We start from the raw sequence: 21,625 nt of genomic DNA, 5'->3' as shown, positions 1-21,625 counted from the left end.
CCCAACGGTTCTCAGGTGATCCAAGTGCTTGTAAAGGGTTTCTCACCCAATGTTCTCTCTCCTTTGAGCTACAACCCTCGTTGTTTCCCACCGACCGGTCTAAGATCGCTTATATCATCACCCTGCTGTCGGAAAAAGCCCTGGCCTGGGCTACTGCTGTATGGGATGCCCATAGTTCCTGCTGTGCCAGCTACTCTGCCTTTGCTGAGGAATTCAAACGAGTGTTTCAAGGCCCAAGCAGTGGTTCTGACTCAGCCAAACAGCTCCTGACTCTCCACCAAGGTTGGCGCAGCGTGACGGACTATGCCATCCAGTTCCGCACGGTGGCAGCAGCAAGTGGCTGGAACAACGAGGCGCTCACGGTGTGCTTTCTGAAAGGCCTTTCCGACACTATCCAAGATGAACTGGCCACTCGGGAACCACCGGACAATCTCGAGTCCCTGATCAAGTTGGCCTCACGCATTGACCAGCGTCTGAGAGAGAGAGAACTCAACCGTAGACCTCTAGCCCCTATCAGTCCCAGCTCCGAGTCTCCACCTTTATCCTCGCTGGCTCCATCGGAACCCATGCAGATTGGACGCGTCTCCCAGGCTGAGAGAGTCCGCCGGATGAGGGAGCGACGCTGTCTATATTGCGGCAAACCGGGCCATTTCCGTTCCACGTGTCCCGGGCTCCAGGGAAACGCTCTGTCCCGTACAGACCGGGGGAACTGTAACGGGAAACATAACCTCCTCCCATCCGTCCAACTCCCGTCTGCTCATTCCAGTCACCTCTCCTGGGACAACCACAAGCTTCACCTTCAAGCCTTGGTAGACTCTGGAGCCGCAGGTAACTTCATGGATGGTGTCTGGGCGAAGGAGAATGGCGTTCCCTCTGAACCTCTAAGTGAACCCATGAGAGTCACTACATTGGATGGAAGCCCTTTGGGATCTGGACTTGTCACTCATGTCACTACCTCCTTGCGACTTTCAGTTTCACAACACCAGGAATTGATGAACTTTCATTTGATCTCCTGTTCCGAGTTCCCTCTCGTCCTTGGATACCCCTGGCTTCACAGCCATAACCCTCACATCGACTGGTCTGTGGGCACTATCAAGCAGTGGGGTCCTACGTGCCAAGCTACTTGTATTTTCCAGAATTCTCCGAGTTCTACTCCCGAGTCTTTAGAATCCATCGACCTGACCCGAGTTCCCGAGTGTTACCATGACCTCAAACTGGTGTTTAGCAAACAGAGGGCCACCATGCTACCACCCCATAGACCTTACGATTGCCCCATCGACCTGTTTCCGGGCACTTGCCCCCCTAGGGGTCGGCTCTTTTCCCTATCTCCACCCGAACGAGCTGCTATGGATACCTACATCAAGGACGCTCTGGAAGCAGGCCTCATGCGTCCATCCACCTCCCGGCGGGAGCAGGGTTTTTCTTTGTGGCCAAGAAAGACGGTGGATTACGTCCTTGCATCGACTACCGGGGACTCAATGCCATAACCGTCCGTAACCGTTACCCGCTACCCCTTATGGCCACAGCCTTCGAGCTGCTCCAGGAAGCAGTTGTTTTCACTAAGCTTGACCTGCGGAACGCATACCATCTTGTGCGGATCAGACCTGGTGACGAGTGGAAGACCGCTTTCAACACGCCTACTGGTCACTATGAATACTTGGTGATGCCCTTCGGCCTGACCAACGCCCCAGCGGTGTTCCAAGCGCTCATAAACGATGTGCTTAGGGATATGTTTAACATATTTGTGTTCGTTTACTTGGATGACATCCTCATCTTTTCGAGCTCCCTTCAAGAACACACTAAGCATGTCAGACAAGTACTCAAACGCCTCCTGGACAGCCATCTGTACGTTAAGCCGGAAAAATGTGAATTCCATTCATCCCGAGTACAATTCCTGGGATTTGTAGTGGAACCCGGTCGAGTCCAAATGGACCCCAGGAAGGTAGGGGCGGTAGCGGATTGGCCCACCCCCAAATCCGTTAAGGAAGTTCAGCGTTTCCTGGGCTTCACAAACTTTTACCGCAAGTTCATCAAGAACTTCAGCTTGGTGGCAGCCCTCTCTCAGCTTTAACCAAGGGTGGCAATGCAAGGTTTTTGTGGGGAAGAGAAGCTGAGACTGCCTTCCAAGGACTCAAGCAGCGCGTTCTCTCTGCTCCCATCCTGATACTACCGACTACGGATGAACCATTTGTGGTGGAGGTAGACGCATCAGAGGTTGGTGTTGGAGCTGTCCTGTCTCAGAGGGGTGAGGACAAGAAGCTTCATCCGTGCGCTTTCTTCTCACACCGGCTTACCCCGACTGAGAGGAACTACGATGTGGGGGATCGTGAACTCCTAGCGGTTAAGATGGCATTGAAGGAATGGAGACACTGGCTCGAGGGGGCTTCTCACCCGTTTCAAGTGCTTACGGACCACACAAATCTGGAGTATATCCAGCAGGCGAAGCGGTTGAACTCTAGACAAGCTAGATGGTCTCTTTTCTTCAATCGATTCCAGTTTATCCTCACCTATCGGCCCGGGTCGAAGAATCTCAAACCGGATGCCCTGTCCCGAGTCTACGCTCCTGCCATTCGAGATGACACGGACATGCCTGTCCTTCCTGCTGCTAAGATTGTGGCTCCGATCTCGTGGCAAGTTGAGGATACCGTGAGACGTGCTCAAGCTAGCGAACCGGACCCGAAAGGAGGTCCTGCCAATCGGTTGTTTGTCCCCAAGGCAGTGAGGACTCAGGTCCTTCTGTGGGGGCACTCCTCTCGCCTCACCTGTCATCCGGGCGTAGGTCGCACCTTGGAGTTCATCCAGCGTAAGTTCTGGTGGCCTACCATAAGAGAAGACGTTGCCACTTTCGTCAATGCCTGTCCCGTGTGCTGCCAGGGCAAATCTTCTCACCTCCGCCCTCAAGGACTCCTTCACCCTTTACCTGTTCCCCACAGACCCTGGTCCCATATCTCATTGGACTTTATTACTGGACTTCCTCCATCCCATGGCAATACTACTATCCTAGTCATAATCGACAGGTTTTCAAAGGCGGCCAGGTTCGTACCTCTGACTAAGTTACCTTCTGCCAAGGAAACGGCTGAGTTGGTAATTAATCATGTGTTCCGAGTCTTCGGCATTCCTCAAGATATGGTCCCCAGTTCGCCTCAAGGTTTTGGAAGGCCTTCTGCCAACTCATGGGGGCTTCTGCCAGTCTATCTTCAGGGTACCATCCGGAGTCCAACGGCCAAACAGAGAGGATGAATCAAGAGCTGGAAACCACCCTCCGATGTATGACTCGTGACAACCCGTCCACATGGTCATCCTTTATTGTTTGGGCCGAATACGCGCACAACACCTTGCGCTCCTCCTCCACTGGTATGTCCCCGCACGAGTGTCAGTTTGGCTATGCTCCTCCATTGTTCCCGGACCAGGAGGCAGAAGTCAGAGTGCCTTCAGCCTTGAAGTTCGTCAGACGCTGTCGGCTTATGTGGAGGAAGACCCGTCTTAATCTTATGCGTTCCTCACAGAGGTACCAACAACAAGCCAACAGACGTCGCCGTCCCGGGCCTACCCTGCGCCCCGGCCAGAGAGTCTGGCTCTCCACAAGAGACTTACCTCTACGGGTGGAGTTTCGCAAGCTGTCCCAAAAATACATCGGTCCCTTCAAGGTTGCCAGGAGAGTTAACCCAGTTTCTTATCGCCTACACTTACCCAGATCCCTTAAGATTAATCCCACATTTCACATTTCATTGTTAAAACCTGTTGTTTTTTCTCCCCTTGTCCCGGCAGACAGACCTCCCCCTCCGCCTCGTGTCATTGGAGCCCAGCCGGCTTATACCGTCCATCGGATACTGGATTCCCGCCGGGTGCAGCGGTCCTGGCAGTATCTGGTGGACTGGGAAGGCTACGGTCCCGAGGAGCGCTCCTGGGTTCCTGCCAGAGACATCCTGGACCCTGACCTCATTCGTCAGTTCAGGGCCCTCCACCCTGAGAGAGCTGGTAGGAACGTCAGGAGCCGTTCCTAGGGGGGGATTCTGTCAGGATTTGGCCAGGGTTGTTCCGGGTTTTGGTCACTAGATGCCCCCATTGTGCTTTTTGACCTTATGTTTTTTCCCTTGTTCCCCATTATTATTTGCACCTGTGCCTCGTTTCCCCTGATTGTATTTAAACCCTTAGTTTCCCTCAGTTCTGTGCTCTGTGTTTGTATGTTAGCACCCAGCCCTAGTGTTCTGTGTATTCTTGTCGTTTCCGGTGGATGCTCTTGTGGAATTCTGTTTTTGTTTTTGAGTATCTCTTGAGGCTTTTTTGTGCTATACCTACCACCTTTTGGATTTGCCATTTTGTATTGAAGGACTTCTCCAATTTTTTACTTTATTAAATACACCGTCTTAAGTACTGCTGTGTCTGCCTCATCTTCTGGATTCTGCTGACTATTCGTGGCTCAGTTGGTTAAGTGACTGTTTCTCACTCCGGAGACCCAGGTTCGTAACCGGGTCCTGACACCCACGTGGTGGAAATTGTTACCTGGCTCACACAAAAGCATGTCTCAGACACCACTTCTGACACCAATGTAGCAAACAGCGGGGCATGGAAGTGAACCCAGGTTGCATGTGTTGAAGGTGAACACACTACACATCACACCATTGGCATCAATTGGTTAACTTGGTTGGAATTGTGACATGGCTCATATAGTGAGTATCACTATAGTGGAACTATGAAACAATTACATTATCATATACTAACATTACACCATACATTTAATGTATCTACTTTTAGGAGTGTTATACTTCACTATACTAACATTACACCAGACATTTAATGTATCTACTGTTAGGAGTGTTTTACTGTCATTCACTATACTAACATTACACCATACATTGAATGTCTCTACACACACTACAATAATCCCTGGCAGGATTCTCTCCTTGTAGCCTGAATTCACAACCAGAACATGTCAAGACATTGAGATATTTTCTGTTCTGTATATTCTGATGGATGAGGCCTGAGCTGGAATGTGAAGCTAACTGAAGCTGGCTAACTTTAGAAAACCAGTATATCTAGCTAGTATCATAGTTTACCCCTCAGGCTACAATCAGGTTTCAGCATCAGGCAGCTATCAACACGCCGAGTCGTAGGCAACAACCTGGGTTGTATTCATTAGTTTACCCCACAGCCAACAGTTTTAAAATGTTGCTGTCAAGCCCTGACCACAGAGAGCCCTTGGTTCTCTATGGTGTTGAAGATCAAGGCATGACTCCACAGCCAATAGTTTTAAAATGTTGCATAAACAGTTTACTCTAAACGCTGTACAATGTGACCTAAACAGTTTCTGTTGCCAAATGTTTTGCTACGGTGGGCACTAATGAATACACACAACCTGTTTTCAGGAAGTGTAAGGTATTGTTAGTCTCTCCACAATATTTATTTGTCTCTTTCACACAACATACCTTCCTGAGTGAAAAGCGTTAACAGTCGATTAGAAATATAAAATGTTTGTTTGTTGCTTGTGTTTTAAGTCTGTTTTGAGAAGACAAGTCTATAGACCAATGATACAGTACACTCTTAGAATAAAGGGTTCCAAACAAATATTATTTTGCGTTCCAGGTAATTCTCCTGGCTTCTATGTAGAACCCTCTGTGGAAAGGGTTCTTCATGGAACCCAAAAGGGTTCTACCTAGTACCAACAAGGGTTCTACAAAGGGTTATCCTATGGGGACAGCCAAAGAACCCTTTTAGATTCTCGATCGTGTAGGAGTGATCACCCTGGGGCACACAGATGTGCACAGAACAAATTCACCCCACGCATCTAATTAATGTCAAAAGCATTTTAAGGAGAGTAGAACTATTATAACACTGTCCACCAACAATATCATCAACTATATGAATACACATAACAATATCATCAACTATATTAATACACATAACAATATCATCAACTATATGAATACACATAACAACATCATCAACTATATGAATACACACAACAATATCATCAACTATATGAATATAACAACATCATCAACTATATGAATACACATAACAATATCATCAACTATATGAATACACATAACAATATCATCAACTATATGAATACACACAACAATATCATCAACTATATGAATACACATAACAATATCATCAACTATATGAATACACATAACAATATCATCAACTATATGAATACACATAACAATATCATCAACTATATGAATACACATAACAATATCATCAACTATATGAATACACATAACAATATCATCAACTATATGAATACACATAACAATATCATCAACTATATGAATACACATAACAATATCATCAACTATATGAACACACATAACAATATCATCAACTATATGAACACACATAACAATATCATCAACTATATGAATACACATAACAATATCATCAACTATATGAACACACATAACAATATCATCAACTATATTAATACACATTACAATCGTCGTCTTACCTTTTATCTCTCAATAGAAACAGAGTCTGAAGGATCATCAGGTCGTCAAAAGTTACTTTCATTTGCTCTGCTCATTTACATATCAGGTTCTGCCTGTTCTCTCCCTCTCTCTTTACAGATTTTACAATGTGTCTTGGCATACATTCTACAACTGTATGCAATTCTATACTTTACAATTGGCTTTACTAAGGTTTGTATCATTCACAACTAAAATTGCTAAATAATTGTTTCACATGATCACTTGTATGGTCTACATAGACACTTCATATGTGCACTCGCTCTGGAATGAGACAAATATTATTGTTATTTAATTCTAAATTCAATTATATTCTTCTTACTATAAAATCATATAATATCAAACAATGGCACAGGACTTATAAGCATATCTTGTCTGCTAAATGAACAAGACGACAGCCTATGGCATGGCGCAGATAACATTCAGTAGGCCAACTCATATTCTGTTCTTCTGAAATACATGTTTATTTAGATCTGCCTAAAATAAACATGGATTTATTGTGATGGTGTGTATTTAACTAATTTATAATTTAAAAAAAATGTAGATATTAAAACTCATCAGCGGCTTGTATGTTAATGCTAATTAACGGTCATTTGCCTTGAGACCTACAGTCTTTTGCATGACAATAAATGGCTGACAGTCACAGCTCCAGGTCTGTGTCTGGGTCTCCTACATTTTTATAATTTTTTATATTTCACCTTTATTTAACCAGGTAGGCTAGTTGAGAACAAGTTCTCATTTGCAACTGCGACCTGGCCAAGATAAAGCATAGCAGTGTGAACAGACAACACAGAGTTACACATGGAGTAAACAATAAACAAGTCAATAAGACAGTGGAAAAAAAGAGAGTCTATATACATTGTGTGCAAAAGGCATGAGGAGGTTGTCAAATAATTACAATTTTGCAGATTAACACTGGAGTGATAAATGATCAGATGGTCATGTACAGGTAGAGATATTGGTGTGCAAAAGAGCAGAAAAGTAAATAAATAAAAACAGTATGGGGATGAGGTTGGTAAAATTGGGTGGGCTATTTACCGATAGACTATGTACCACTGCAGCGATCGGTTAACTGCTCAGATAGCAGATGTTTGAAGTTGGTGGTGGAGATAAAAGTCTCCCTCAATTCGTTCCAGTCACAGGCAGCAGAGAACTGGAACAAAAGGCGGCCAAATGAGGTGTTGGCTTTAGGGATGATCGGTGAGATACACCTGCTGGAGCGCGTGCTACGGGTGGGTGTTGCCATCGTGACCAGTGAACTGAGATAAGGCGGAGCTTTACCTAGCATGGACTTGTAGATGACCTGGAACCAGTGGGTCTGGCGACGAATATGTAGCGAGGGCCAGCCGACTAGAGAATACAGGTTGTACTGGTGGGTGGTATAAGGTGCTTTAGTGACAAAACGGATGGCACTGTGATAAACTGCATCCAGTTTGCTGAGTAGAGTGTTGGAAGCTATTTTGTAGATGACGTCGCCGAAGTCTAGGATCGGTAGGATAGTCAGTTTTACTAGGGTAAGTTTGGCGGCGTGAGTGAAGGAGGCTTTGTTGCGGAATAGAAAGCCGACTCTTGATTTGATTTTCGATTGGAGATGTTTGATATGAGTCTGGAAGGAGAGTTTACAGTCTAGCCAGACACCTAGGTACTTATAGATGTCCACGTATTCAAGGTCGGAACCATCCAGGGTGGTGATGCTCGTCGGGCATGCGGGTGCAGGCAGCAAACGGTTGAAAAGCATGCATTTGGATTTACTAGCGTTTAAGAGCAGTTGGAGGCCACGGAAGGAGTGTTGTATGGCATTGAAGCTCGTTTGGAGGTTAGATAGAGGCGTAGAGGTGGATCAGGGAATCGCCCGCAGCAAGAGCAACATCATTGATATATACAGAGAAAAGAGTCGGCCCGAGAATTGCACCCTGTGGCACCCCCATAGAGACTGCCAGAGGACCGGACAGCATGCCCTCCGACACACTGAACTCTGTCTGCAAAGTAGTTGGTGAACCAGGCAAGGAAGTCATCCGAAAAACTGAGCCTACTGAGTCTGACGATAAGAATATGGTGATTGACAGAGTCGAATGCCTTGGCAAGGTCGATGAAGACGGCTGCATAGTACTGTCATAACCTCCACAGCTCTAGGTCTGTGTCTGGGTCTCCTACATCATGACCTCCAGAGCTCTAGGTCTGTGTCTGCGTCTCCTACATCATGACCTCCACAGCTCTAGGTCTGTGTCTGGGTCTCCTACATCATGACCTCCACAGCTCTAGGTCTGTGTCTGGGTCCCCTATATCATGACAGCTCTAGGTCTGTGTCTGGGTCTCCTACATCATGACCTCCACAACTCTAGGTCTGTGTCTGGGTCTCCTACATCATGACCTCCACAGCTCCAGGTCTGTGTCTGGGTCTCCTACATCAAGACCTCCACAGCTCTAGGTCTGTGTCTGGGTCTCCTACATCATGACCTCCACAACTCTAGGTCTGTGTCTGGGTCTCCTACATCATGACCTCCACAGCTCTAGGTCTGTGTCTGGGTCTCCTACATCAAGACCTCCACAGCTCTAGGTCTGTGTCTGGGTCTCCTACATCATGACCTCCACAGCTCTAGGTCTGTGTCTGGGTCTCCTACATCATGACCTCCACAGCTCTAGGTCTGTGTCTGGGTCTCCTACATCATGACCTCCACAGCTCTAGGTCTGTGTCCCCTATATCATGACAGCTCTAGGTCTGTGTCTGGGTCTCCTACATCATGACCTCCACAACTCTAGGTCTGTGTCTGGGTCTCCTACATCATGACCTCCACAGCTCCAGGTCTGTGTCTGGGTCTCCTACATCATGACCTCCACAGCTCTAGGTCTGTGTCTGGGTCTCCTACATCATGACCTCCACAGCTCTAGGTCTGTGTCTGGGTCTCCTACATCATGACCTCCACAGCTCTAGGTCTGTGTCTGGGTCTCCTACATCATGACCTCCACAGCTCTAGGTCTGTGTCTGGGTCTCCTACATCATGACCTCCACAGCTCTAGGTCTGTGTCTGGGCCTATTACATCATGACCTCCACAGCTCCAGGTCTGTGTCTGGGTCTCCTACATCATGACCTCCACAGCTCCAGGTCTGTGTCTGGGTCTCCTACATCATGACCTCCACAGCTCCAGGTCTGTGTCTGGGTCTCCTACATCATGACCTCCACAGCTTCAGGTCTGTGTCTGGGTCTCCTACATCATGACCTCCACAGCTTCAGGTCATGACCTCCACAGCTTCAGGTCTGTGTCTGGGTCTCCTACATCATGACCTGCACAGCTCCAGGTCTGTGTCTGGGTCTCCTACATCATGACCTCCACAGCTCTAGGTCTGTGTCTGGGTCTCCTACATCATGACCTCCACAGCTCTAGGTCTGTGTCTGGGTCTCCTACATCATGACCTCCACAGCTCTAGGTCTGTGTCTGGGCCTATTACATCATGACCTCCACAGCTCCAGGTCTGTGTCTGGGTCTCCTACATCATGACCTCCACAGCTCCAGGTCTGTGTCTGGGTCTCCTACATCATGACCTCCACAGCTCCAGGTCTGTGTCTGGGTCTCCTGCACCATGACCTCCACAGCTTCAGGTCTGTGTCTGGGTCTCCTACATCATGACCTCCACAGCTCTAGGTCTGTGTCTGGGTCTCCTACATCATGACCTCCAGAGCTCTAGGTCTGTGTCGGTGTCTCCTACATCATGACCTCCACAGCCCCTGGTCTGTGTCTGGGTCTCCTACATCATCCTCTTCACTACCATTTCCTACTGGCTGCTGCTGTTCTAAGTGCTTCAATGGCCTGCTGTTGTCATCTGTCCTGATTGGCTCATCTGAAAGGTAGAGGACATTAGTTAGTTTTAAAGGGAGACTGCACTTCCTGATTTGGCCTCATTTTAGATTTCGTTCATTAAGAAATGCTCGTCTCAAGTGTGTTCGCAGGTTTGCTAAATATTTTGCCAATTAGCTTCCGCTTTGACTTTGGATACCCTATCTCCGGGGCTAGTGAGGGACCGTCAATAAATTACACCATGTAAATGAGACAAAGTTTAATGTTTCACACTTTTTAGTTTTCATGAAATGCTTTCAATATTTCAAAATGCATATTATAAATGTATAGTTTGTTTGAGGTTTTAAATTCGTTGACATTTGGAGCTATTTGAATTTTAACATATTGTCCCATGTACATTGTGTAATTTACAGAAGGTTCCTAACTAGCCCAATAGGGATTTCCAAAGTCAAACTAAATTTACCACAAGCATTACGATTGGTTAGTGTGCAGCTGTACTACTAATTGATGATGATGTGCTGCCAGCTGTACTTCTAATTGATGATGATGATGATGTGTGCTGTCAGCTGTACTTCTAATTGATGATGATGATGTGTGCTGCCAGCTGTACTTCTAATGATGATGATGATGATGATGATGTGTGCTGCCAGCTGTACTTCTAATTGATGATGATGATGATGTGTGCTGCCAGCTGTACTTCTAATTGATGATGATGATGTGCTGCCAGCTGTACTTCTAATTTGATGATGATGTGTGCTGTCATCTGTACTTCTAATTGATGATGATGATGTGTGCTGTCAGATGTACTTCTAATTGATGATGATGATGATGTGTGCTGTCAGCTGTACTTCTAATTGATGATGATGATTTGTGCTGTCAGATGTACTTCAAATTGATGATGATGATGATGTGTGCTGTCAGCTGTACTTCTAATTGATGATGATGATGATGTGTGCTGCCAGCTCTACTTCTAATTGATGATGATGATGTGTGCTGCCAGCTGTACTTCTAATTGATGATGTGTGCTGTCAGCTCTACTTCTAATTGATGATGATGATGATGTGTGCTGTCAGCTGTACTTCAAATTGATGATGATGTGTGCTGCCAGCTGTACTTCTAATTGATGATGATGATGATGTGTGCTGTCAGCTGTACTTCTAATTGATGATGATGATGTGTGCTGCCAGCTGTACTTCTAATTGATGATGATGATGTGTGCTGCCAGCTGTACTTCTAATTGATGATGATGATGTGTGCTGCCAGCTGTACTTCTAATTGATGATGATGATGTGTGCTCTCAGCTGTACTTCTAATTGATGATGATGATGATGTGTGCTGCCAGCTGTACTTCTAATTTGATGATGATGTGTGCTGCCAGTTGTACTTCTAATTGATGATGATGATGTGTGCTGTCAGATGTACTTCTAATAGATGATGATGATGATGTGTGCTGCCAGCTGTACTTCTAATTGATGATGATGATGTGTGCTGCCAGCTCTACTTCTACTTGATGATGATGATGTGTGCTGCCAGCTGTACTTCTAATTGATGATGATGTGTGCTGCCAGCTGAACTTCTAATTGATGATGATGTGTGCTGTCAGCTGTACTTCTAATTGATGATGATGATGATGTGTGCTGCCAGTTGTACTTCTAATTGATGATGATGATGATGTGTGCTGCCAGCTGTACTTCTAATTTGATGATGATGTGTGCTGTCATCTGTACTTCTAATTGATGATGATGATGATGTGTGCTGCCAGTTGTACTTCTAATTGATGATGATGATGTGTGATGTCAGCTGTACTTCTAATTGATGATGATGATGATGATGTGTGCTGCCAGCTGTACTTCTAATTGATGATGATGATGATGATGTGTGCTGCCAGCTGTACTTCTAATTGATGATGATAATGTGTCTGATGTATTGTTGTCTCTACCTTCTTGCCCTTTGTGGTGTTGTCTGATGTATTGTTGTCTCTACCTTCTTTCCCTTTGTGCTGTTGTCTGATGTATTGTTGTCTCTAACCTTCTTGCCCTTTGTGGTGTTGTCTGATGTATTGTTGTCTCTACCTTCTTGCCCTTTGTGGTGTTGACTGTGCCCAATAATGTTTGTACCATGTTTTTGTGCTGCTACGATGTTGTGCTGCTACCATGTTGTTGTTATGTTGTATTGCCACCATGCTGTGTTGTCATGTGCTGCTGCCTGGCTATGTTGTTGTCTTCGGTCTCTCTTTATGTAGTGTTGTGTTGCTGCCTGGCTATGTTGTTGTCTTTAGGTCTCTCTTTATGTAGTGTTGTGTTGCTACCATGTTGTTGCTATTTTGTATTGCCACAATGCTGTGTTGTCATGTGCTGCTGCCTGGTTATGTTGTTGTCTTCGGTCTCTCTTTATGTAGTGTTGTGTTGCTGCCATGCTGTGTTGTTGTCTTTAGGTCTCTCTTTATGTAGTGTTGTGTTGCTGCCATGCTGTGTTGTTGTCTTTAGGTCTCTCTTTATGTAGTTTTTGTGTTGCTGCCATGCTGTGTTGTTGTCTTTCGGTCTCTCTTTATGTAGTGTTGTGTTGCTGCCATGCTGTGTTGTTGCCTTTAGTTCTCTCTTTATGTAGTGTTGTGTTGCTGCCATGCTGTGTTGTTGTCTTTAGGTCTCTCTTTATGTAGTGTTGTGTTGCTGCCATGCTGTGTTGCTGTCTTTAGGTATCTCTTTATGTAGTGTTGTGTTGTCTCTCTTTATGTTGTGTTGTGTTGCTGCCATGCTGTGTTGTTGTCTTTAGGTCTCTCGTTATGTAGTGTTGTCTTAGGTCTCTCTTTATGTAGTGTTGTGTTGCTGCCATGCTGTGTTGTTGTCTTTAGGTCTCTCTTTATGTAGTGTTGTGTTGTCTCTCTTGTTGTGATGTGTGTTTTGTCTATATCTTTCATTCCCAGCCCCTGTCCCTGCAGGAGGCCTTTTGCCTTTAAAGGTTAAACTATATATACATGTGTATGTATATACTATATACAGTATATTATACTCTATTGGCAGATGTGCTTTGGAACTATCCAAATAAAGTGAAACACAAGTTGAGCTTCGTTGACAGTCTACAGACTATCGACCTCACATTCAACTATGTATCAACTGATGAACACTTTAGTTTCCCCTCTGTAGATATGATTTGGGACGATCCATATAAAGACTGTTTATTTAAGTTAATATGCAGTAATCACTCAACACATCCACAATCTGTAACTGTTGTTGGGATGAATGAAATGGCCATTTTAGGACACAGGAGCAGATGGAGAAATGCACCAAGAGGGAAACAAACTGTCACTACATTTAAACGTGTCTTTCCTGTTGGGAAACAAACTGTCACTATATTTAAACTTGTCTTTCCTGTTGGGAAACAAACTGTCACTATATTTAAACTTGTCTTTCCTGTTGGGAAACAAACTGTCACTATATTTAAACGTGTCTTTCCTGTTGGGAAACAAACTGTCACTATATTTAAACTTGTCTTTCATGTTGGTGATGAAGAAACGCATCAGAGGCATAGTTTTAAAGTTAAAATTTGAATGAACCCCTTAGTCTGGGTCAACGCATAGAACATTGACCCAGTCCTCACGCTCCTCCCCAGTCATCCTGGTGTAGAGGCTGGAGTGGGACCTCTAGAACATTGACCCAGTCCTCACACTCCTCCTCAGTCATCCAGGTGAAGAGGCTGGAGTGGGAACTCTAGAACATTGACCCAGTCCTCACACTCCTCCTCAGTTATCCTGGTAAAGAGGCTGGAGTGGGACCTCTAGAACATTGACCCAGTCCTCACACTCCTCCTCAGTTATCCTGGTAAAGAGGCTGGAGTGGGACCTCTAGAACATTGACCCAGTCCTCACACTCCTCCTCAGTCATCCAGGTGAAGAGGCTGGAGTGGGACCTCTAGAACATTGACCCAGTCCTCACACTCCTCCTCAATCATCCAGGTGTAGAGGCTGGAGTGGGACCTCTAGAACATTGACCCAGTCCTCAGTCATCCAGGTGAAGAGAATGGAGTGGGACCTCCTCAGTTATCCTCAGGTGAAGAGAATGGAGTGGGACCTCTAGAACATTGACCCAGTCCTCACACTCCTCCTCAGTCATCCTGGTGAAGAGCCTGGAGTGGGACCTCTAGAACATTGACCCAGTCCTCACACTCCCCTCAGTCATCCAGGTGAAGAGGATGCAGTTGGACCTCTAGAACATTGACCCAGTCCTCCTCAGTCATCCAGGTGAAGAGGCTGCAGTTGGACCTCTAGAACATTGACCCAGTCCTCACACTCCTCCTCAGTCATCCAGGTGAAGAGGCTGGAGTGGGACCTCTAGAACATTGACTCAGTCCTCACACTCCCCCTCAGTCATCCAGGTGAAGAGGCTGGAGTTGGACCTCTAGAACATTGACCCAGTCCTCACACTCCTCCTCAGTCATCCAGGTGAAGAGGCTGGAGTTGGACCTCTAGAACATTGACCCAGTCCTCACGATCCTCTTCAATCATCCAGGTGAAGAGGCTGCAGTTGGACCTCTAGAACATTGACCCAGTCCTCACGCTCCTCCTCAGTCATCCTGGTGAAGAGGCTGGAGTGGGACCTCTAGAACATTGACCCAGTCCTCACACTCCTCCTCAGTCATCCAGGTGAAGAGGCTGGAGTTGGACCTCTAGAACATTGACCCAGTCCTCACGATCCTCTTCAATCATCCAGGTGAAGAGGCTGCAGTTGGACCTCTAGAACATTGACCCAGTCCTCACGCTCCTCCTCAGTCATCCTGGTGAAGAGGCTGCAGTTGGACCTCTAGAACATTGACTCAGTCCTCACACTCCTCCTCAGTCATCCAGGTGAAGAGGCTGCAGTTGGACCTCTAGAACATTGACCCAGTCCTCACACTCCTCAGTCATCCAGGTGAAGAGGCTGCAGTTGGACCTCTAGAACATTGACTCAGTCCTCACACTCCTCAGTCATCCAGGTGAAGAGGCTGCTGTTGGACCTCTAGAACATTGACTCAGTCCTCACGATCCTCTTCAATCATCCAGGTGAAGAGGCTGCAGTTGGACCTCTAGAACATTGACCCAGTCCTCACGCTCCTCCTCAATCATCCAGGTGAAGAGGCTGCAGTTGGACCTCTAGAACATTGACTCAGTCCTCACACTCCTCAGTAATCCAGGTGAAGAGGCTGCAGTTGGACCTCTAGAACATTGACCCAGTCCTCACACTCCTCAGTCATCCAGGTGAAGAGGCTGCAGTTGGACCTCTAGAACATTGACCCAGTCCTCACACTCCTCAGTCATCTAGGTGAAGAGGCTGCAGTTGGACCTCTAGAACATTGACTCAGTCCTCACACTCCTCAGTCATCCAGGTGAAGAGGCTGCAGTTGGACCTCTAGAACATTGACCCAGTCCTCCTCAGTCATCCAGGTGAAGAGGCTGCAGTTGGACCTCTAGAACATTGACCCAGTCCTCCTCAGTCATCCAGGTGAAGAGGCTGGAGTTGGACCTCTAGAACATTGACTCAGTCCTCACGTTCCTCCTCAGTCATCCAGGTGGAGAGGCTGCAGTTGGACCTCTAGAACATTGACCCAGTCCTCCTCAGTCATCCAGGTGAAGAGGCTGCAGTTGGACCTCTAGAACATTGACTCAGTCCTCACGTTCCTCCTCAGTCATCCAGGTGGAGAGGCTGCAGTTGGACCTCTAGAACATTGACTCAGTCCTCACGCTCCTCCTCAGTCATCCAGGTGGAGAGGCTGCAGTTGGACCTCTAGAACATTGACTCAGTCCTCACGATCCTCTTCAATCATCCAGGTGAAGAGGCTGCAGTTGGACCTCTAGAACATTGACCCAGTCCTCACGCTCCTCCTCAGTCATCCAGGTGAAGAGGCTGCAGTTGGACCTCTAGAACATTGACCCACTCCTCCTCAGTCATCCAGGTGAAGAGGCTGCAGTTGGACCTCTAGAACATTGACACAGTCCTCACGTTCCTCCTCAGTCATCCAGGTGAAGAGGCTGGAGTTGGACCTCTAGAACATTGACCCAGTCCTCACACTCCTCCTCAGTCATCCAGGTGAAGCGGCTGGAGTGGGACCTCTAGAACATTGACCCAGTCCTCACGATCCTCCTCAGTAATCCAGGTGAAGAGGCTGCAGTTGGACCTCTAGAACATTGACCCAGTCCTCCTCAGTCATCCAGGTGGAGAGCCTGCAGTTGGACCTCTAGACACGCAGATAAACACACACATATTCACAGGTACTTTACAGGTCAGTGATTGGAATGGAAGATGGGTTAGAAGAGGCAGAATGGTCCAGGGACTATAGAGACAGAATGGTCCAAGGACTATAGAGACAGAATGGTCCAGGGACTATAGAGACAGAATGGTCCAGGGACTATAGAGACAGAATGGTCCAGGGACTATAGAGACAGAATGGTCCAGGGACTATAGAGACAGAATGGTCCAGGGACTATAGAGACAGAATGGTCCAGGGACTATAGAGACAGTTCTGTGAGAAGAGACAGAATGTTCCAGGGACTATAGAGACAGAATGGTACAGGGACTATAGACAGAATGGTCCAGGGACTATAGAGACAGAATGGTCCAGGGACTATAGAGACAGAATGGTACAGGAACTATAGACAGAATGGTCCAGGGACTATAGAGACAGAATGGTCCAGGGACTATAGAGACAGAATGGTACAGGAACTATAGACAGAATGGTCCAGGGACTATAGAGACAGAATGGTCCAGGGACTATAGAGACAGAATGGTACAGGAACTATAGACAGAATGGTCCAGGGACTATAGAGACAGAATGGTCCAGGGACTATAGAGACAGAATGGTCCAGGGACTATAGAGACAGAATGGTCCAGGGACTATAGAGACAGTTCTGTGAGAAGAGACAGCATGTTCCAGGGACTATAGAGACAGAATGGTACAGGGACTATAGACAGAATGGTCCAGGGACTATAGAGACAGAATGGTCCAGGGACTATAGAGACAGAATGGTCCAGGGACTATAGAGACAGAATGGTCCAGGGACTATAGAGACAGAATGGTACAGGAAATATAGAGACAGAATGGACCAGGGACTATAGAGACAGAATGGTCCAGGGACTATAGAGACAGAATGGTCCAGGGACTATAGAGACAGTTCTGTGAGAAGAGACAGCATGTTCCAGGGACTATAGAGACAGAATGGTACAGGGACTATAGACAGAATGGTCCAGGGACTATAGAGACAGTTCTGTGAGAAGAGACAGAATGTTCCAGGGACAATAGAGACAGAATGGTCCAGGGACTATAGAGACAGAATGGTCCAGGGACTATAGAGACAGAATGGTCCAGCGGTTATAGAGACAGAATGGTACAGGGACTATAGAGACAGAATGGTACAGGGACTATAGAGACAGAATGGAACAGGGACTATAGAGACAGTTCTGTGAGAAGAGACAGAATGTTCCAGGGACAATAGAGACAGAATGGTACAGGGACTATAGACAGAATGGTCCAGGGACTATAGAGACAGAATGGTCCAGGGACTATAGAGACAGAATGGTCCAGGGACTATAGAGACAGAATGGTACAGGGACTACAGAGACAGAATGGTTCAGGTCCAGGGATTGTAGAGACAGAATGGTACAGGGACTATGGAGACAGAACGGTTGAGGAACTATAGAGACAGAATGGACCAGGGACTATAGAGACAGAATGGTCCAGGGACTATAGAGACAGAATGGTCCAGGGACTATAGAGACAGTTCTGTGAGAAGAGACAGCATGTTCCAGGGACTATAGAGACAGAATGGTACAGGGACTATAGACAGAATGGTCCAGGGACTATAGAGACAGTTCTGTGAGAAGAGACAGAATGTTCCAGGGACAATAGAGACAGAATGGTCCAGGGACTATAGAGACAGAATGGTCCAGGGACTATAGAGACAGAATGGTCCAGGGGCTATAGAGACAGAATGGTACAGGGACTATAGAGACAGAATGGTACAGGGACTATAGAGACAGAATGGAACAGGGACTATAGAGACAGTTCTGTGAGAAGAGACAGAATGTTCCAGGGACAATAGAGACAGAATGGTACAGGGACTATAGACAGAATGGTCCAGGGACTATAGAGACAGAATGGTCCAGGGACTATAGAGACAGAATGGTCCAGGGACTATAGAGACAGAATGGTACAGGGACTACAGAGACAGAATGGTTCAGGTCCAGGGACTGTAGAGACAGAATGGTACAGGGACTATAGAGACAGAATGGTCCAGGGACTATAGAGACAGAATGGTCCAGGGACTATAGAGACAGAATGGTCCAGGGACTATAGAGACAGTTCTGTGAGAAGAGACAGAATGTTCCAGGGACTATAGAGACAGAATGGTACAGGGACTATAGACAGAATGGTCCAGGGACTATAGAGACAGAATGGTCCAGGGACTATAGAGACAGAATGGTCAAGGGACTATAGAGACAGAATGGTCCAGGGACTATAGAGACAGTTCTGTGAGAAGAGACAGAATGTTCCAGGGACAATAGAGACAGAATGGTCCAGGGACTATAGAGACAGAATGGTCCAGGGACTATAGAGACAGAATTGTCCAGGGGCTATAGAGACAGAATGGTACAGGGACTATAGAGACAGAATGGTACAGGGTCTATAGAGACAGAATGGAACAGGGACTATAGAGACAGTTCTGTGAGAAGAGACAGAATGTTCCAGGGACTATAGAGACAGAACGGTACAGGGACTATAGAGACAGAGAGACAGAATGGTACAGGGACTATAGAGACAGAATGGACCAGGGACTATAGAGACAGAATGGTCCAGTGACTATAGAGACAGAATGGTCCAGGGGCTATAGAAACAGAATGGACCAGGGACTATAGAGACAGAATGGTCCAGGGGCTATAGAGACAGAATGGTACAGGGACTATAGAGACAGAATGGTACAGGGACTATAGAGACAGAATGGTCCAATTTGTAAGACGCTCTGGATAAGAGCGTCTGCCAAATGACTTAAATGTAAATGTAAATGTACAGGGACTATAGAGACAGAATGGTACAGGGATAACAGAGACAGAATGGTACAGGGACTATAGAGACAGAATGGTACAGGGTCTATAGAGACAGAATGGTCCAGGGACTATAGAGACAGAATGGTCCAGTGGCTATAGAGACAGAATGGTCCAGGGGCTATAGAGACAGAATGGTCCAGGGGCTATAGAGACAGAATGGGACAGGGGCTATAGAGACAGAATGGTCCAGGGGCTATAGAAACAGAATGGTCCAGGGGCTATAGAGCCAGAATGGTCCAGGGGCTATAGAGACAGAATGGTCCAGGGGCTATAGAGACAGAATAGTCCAGGGGCTATAGAGACAGAATGGTACAGGGACTATAGAGACAGAATGGTACAGGGACTACAGAGACAGAATTGTTCAGGTCCAGGGACTGTAGAGACAGAATGGTACAGGGACTATAGAGACAGAATGGTCCAGGGACTATAGAGACAGAATGGTTCAGGTCCAGGGACTGTAGAGACAGAATGGTACAGGGACTATAGAGACAGAATGGTACAGGGACTATAGAGACAGAATGGTCCAGGGACTATAGAGACAGAATGGTACAGGGACTATAGAGACAGAATGGTTCAGGTCCAGGGACTATAGAGACAGAATGGTACAGGGACTATAGAGACAGAAAGGTACAGGGACTATAGCAACAGAATGGTACAGGGACTATAGAGACAGAATGGTACAGGGACTATAGACAGAATGGTCCAGGGACTATAGAGACAGAATGGTCCAGGGACTATAGAGACAGAATGGTACAGGGACTATAGAGACAGAATGGACCAGGGACTATAGAGAGAATGGTACAGGGACTATAGAGACAGAATGGGCCAGGGACTATAGACAGAATGGTCCAGGGACTATAGAGACAGAATGGTCCAGGGACTATAGGGACAGAATTGTACAGGGACTATAGAGACAGAATGGACCAGGGACTATAGAGACAGAATGGTACAGGGACTATAGAGACAGAATGGACCAGGGACTACAGAGAGAGAATGGACCAGGGACTATAGAGACAGAATGGTACAGGTGCTATAGAGACAGAATGGTCCAGGGGCTATAGAGACAGAATGGTCCAGGGACTATAGAGACTATCTTGGCCAGGTCGCAATTGTAAATGAGAACTTGTTCTCAGCTTGCCTACCTGGTTAAATAAAGGTGAAATAAAAATAAAATAAAAATTGGTGGAGTCCTCTCATTGGTGGAGAGGAGTTAGAAATAGAATGTTTCCTCTCTCATTGGTGGAGAGGAGGTAGAACAGAATGTTTCCTCTCTCATTGGTGGAGAGGAGGTATAAACAGAATGTTTCCTCTCTCATTGGTGGAGAGGAGTTAGAACAGAATGTTTCCTCTCTCATTGGTGGAGAGGAGGTAGAACAGAATGTTTCCTCTCTCATTGGTGGAGAGGAGGTAGAACAGAATGTTTCCTCTCTCATTGGTGGAGAGGAGGTATAAACAGAATGTTTCCTCTCTCATTGGTGGAGAGGAGGTAGAACAGAATGTTTCCTCTCTCATTGGTGGAGAGGAGGTAGAACAGAATGTTTCCTCTCTCATTGGTGGAGAGGAGGTAGAACATAATGTTCCTCTCTCATTGGTGGAGAGGAGGTAGAACAGAATGTTTCCTCTCTCATTGGTGGAGAGGAGGTATAAACAGAATGTTTCCTCTCTCATTGGTGGAGAGGAGGTATAAACAGAATGTTTCCTCTCTCATTGGTGGAGAGGAGGTAGAACAGAATGTTTCCTCTCTCATTGGTGGAGAGGAGGTAGAACAGAATGTTTCCTCTCTCATTGGTGGAGAGGAGGTAGAACAGAATGTTTCCTCTCTCATTGGTGGAGAGGAGGTATAAACAGAATGTTTCCTCTCTCATTGGTGGAGAGGAGGTAGAACATAATGTTTCCTCTCTCATTGGTGGAGAGGAGGTATAAACATAATGTTTCCTCTCTCATTGGTGGAGAGGAGGTATAAACAGAATGTTTCCTCTCTCATTGGTGGAGAGGAGGTATAAACCGAATGTTTCCTCTCTCATTGGTGGAGAGGAGGTATAAACCGAATGTTTCCTCTCTCATTGGTGGAGAGGAGGTATAAACAGAATGTTTCCTCTCTCATTGGTGGAGAGGAGGTAGAACAGAATGTGTCCTCTCTCATTGGTGGAGAGGAGGTAGAACAGAATGTTTCCTCTCTCATTGGTGGAGAGGAGGTATAAACCGAATGTTTCCTCTCTCATTGGTGGAGAGGAGGTATAAAACCGAATGTTTCCTCTCTCATTGGTGGAGAGGAGGTATAAACCGAAT

General features: G+C 46.4%; 1 pseudogene; it reads right to left on the bottom strand.

Annotated features, from left to right (window-relative positions):
* The window catches only part of LOC135535061 (NACHT, LRR and PYD domains-containing protein 3-like), a 41,989-nt pseudogene extending 35,460 nt beyond the window's left edge, over positions 1–6,529 (bottom strand).
* Positions 6,530–21,625: the final 15,096 nt, after the last annotated feature.

This window comes from Oncorhynchus masou, unplaced genomic scaffold, assembly GCF_036934945.1.
Source record: "Oncorhynchus masou masou isolate Uvic2021 unplaced genomic scaffold, UVic_Omas_1.1 unplaced_scaffold_439, whole genome shotgun sequence".
NCBI lineage: Eukaryota > Metazoa > Chordata > Actinopteri > Salmoniformes > Salmonidae > Oncorhynchus > Oncorhynchus masou.
The sequence above is the reverse complement of the archived record's forward strand: the minus strand, read 5'-3'. Positions and strand labels throughout refer to the sequence as shown.